Source organism: Apaloderma vittatum, unplaced genomic scaffold (assembly GCF_000703405.1).
Source record: "Apaloderma vittatum isolate BGI_N311 unplaced genomic scaffold, ASM70340v1 scaffold6950, whole genome shotgun sequence".
Taxonomy (NCBI): Eukaryota; Metazoa; Chordata; class Aves; order Trogoniformes; family Trogonidae; genus Apaloderma; species Apaloderma vittatum.
In genome coordinates this window covers 146,852-149,251 of record NW_009694970.1, presented here as the reverse complement: position 1 = coordinate 149,251, position 2,400 = coordinate 146,852, and positions in this window count along the sequence as shown.

The following is a 2,400-nucleotide window of genomic DNA, read 5'->3' as shown; positions in this document are numbered from 1 at the left end:
GGCTCCGTGAGGGGAAAAGCCCCCTCAAGAGGAGGTGGGAGATCCCTGGCTCCGTGAGGGGAAAATCCCCTTCAGAAACAGCGGGAGGGCCTCGGCTCCGTGAGGGGAAAAGCCTACTTGGAAAAGGCAGAAGAGTCCCAGGTCCATAAGGGGAAAGGCCCCTCAGAAAGTGGGAGAGCCTCCACTCTATGCATGGAATCGCTGCTTAGAGAAAAACCCACGAGGGGAACAGTTCCTTAAACAGGTCAGCCCCGAGGCTGCAGCCCCTTAAAGGGGTTTAGGCTTGAGGCTGCAGCCTTCGTAAAGAGGTTTAGGCCTGAGACTGCCTGGGGAGTAGTTTGCTGGGGAAGGGGCTGGGAAGTGGGGAGGTTTTAGCCCTATGAAGGAGAGCAGCTGTTCAGGAACTGCCTGGAAAAAAAAAACAAAATAGATGGAGGGTGTGATGGAAGAGGGCCTGCTCCAGCTCATGTAAGTTTTGTGGGAGGAGGAAGAGCCAGGGCAGAGGGAGTGGGAAAGGGCAGGCAGAGTAGCTAGAGGGGAGCTTTGGAGGGACAGTTCTGCGTCCTCGCTTGGGCTGGGAGTGTGAAGAGGGAGTAGGGCCCTGGCTGGGAAGTTTCCATTAGTCTTTGCAAGGAGAAGGGTGAGTAGCTTCTCTGGGGGCAGAAATGACACCTCCCTTGGAAATGGGAGAATAATGGCACTAGACTGTCTGGTGAGATTCCCTGTTTAGGCCTGTAGAGAAGTAAGCTGCTCTCTGAGCCCTGCCTTGTCCAAGGGTGTTCCTGTAGCTCAAATAGCCAAGATCATGCTCTGTTTTTTACTGCTGCTTTTTACATCTTGTGAAGCAGATGAGAGGTTAAGGGAGGCCTTGTCATGCACCTGAAGCTCATGGCCAGTTCTGTGACCACTGCTTGTGTCTGAAATGCAGGTTCAGTGAGAAATTCCAGCATTCTGCCTGAGAAAGCTGTTCTGGAGGTCAACAGATGGGAAATGCCATGACCAGAAGGAAAATGAATGAGGTAGGCTGTGGTCAGCAGGGCACTGATTGTTCTGAGTAAAATGATCTTTAGGGATACAGTCATATCTCTAGGGATGCTGCATTGGATGGTAAAGTAGTTCTGGGTTTATTCTGGTGTGGTTAAGATCAAAGCCTTGTAAAAACATTGGATTTGTGGTTAAGGCATTTGACAGTGGCTCAGCGACTGTGGCAACAATCCCTTTTCCCTCATTTGCACTCTAGACAAACTGGAGTGAGGCTGTTAATTTCTGTGTGTCTCACTTGCCTATCTGCGAATTTTTTACTATGCCAGCTAAATTGGGGACATCTCTTCCTATGTAAATGTACAGCATCTAGCATGGTGTTCATCTGCTGTTCTGAGTGGCCTTCCAAGGGGGCTAAAAATTTTTGGGGAGAGTAAGTCATTTGATCAAACGAGGCCTTATAAATACTGATGTTATTTAACTGTAAATGTTTATTATATAAGAGATGAAGTGGAGAAAATGGAAAAAAAAATATTCCTATATAGAAATTCTTTAAACTGAAAGATTCCCAGAACCTTGTACTAAGGAGCATTAGATATTTAAAGGGCGCTGTTGAGTAATATTAAAAATAGTTTCAGTACTCGTTGCTTGTAGAAGTCTCTCACGACCCTGCAAATGATTTCTCTCTGTACTGATTTTGTCCTTTTCCCATTCACTGAGCAATGATTATTTCCCATGCTTTTAAATGAAGCTGAAATTAGCTTGGTTATTTTTGTTTAACAACAACAACCTCAATGCATGTTGTGCTTTTTATCCTGCAAAAAGAGCTTTGTTTGTTCCCTGGCATTGGAGATGATGTCAGCAAAGCTCCCGGAAGAGCAACTGCTGTTAGCTAATTGCTGGCTGCTTCACAACCAGTAAAAAGCAGGAATTGAAACCAAGGTACGTTTGTAGGCCCTACAGAATGTAATGTGTCCTTGCATTCAGTGGTGTAACTCATCTCAGTACAGTAGCACTAAGTAGACATATAGTAGTTAGTAGTAACCCTTATGGTATTTTTCAGAATTTAAGTTATCCTTCTGCTCAGTAACAATGTTAGCAATGTGTAGATAATTCCTGCTTTTTGTATTTAGGGATGAAACTTTTGAATAAGATATGTGAGACTGAAGTATCTGAAAGGATAAGCCTGTTTACACAATCTGGCAGAAGTTTGCACATGGGGTTGGTTTTTTTCACTTCATATAAGAACAAGGAAGTGTATTTTTGTTTGTTTTGTTGGGAGCATCATTCATCCATCTAGGACATTATCAATCTAATACATGCATCCTGTTCCCACTAAAATCAGTGAGACAGACCCTGAAATGAAGGCAGAAGATGAATATTGTGAAGATAAGAGAAAATATCTTCCTTAATTCCTGC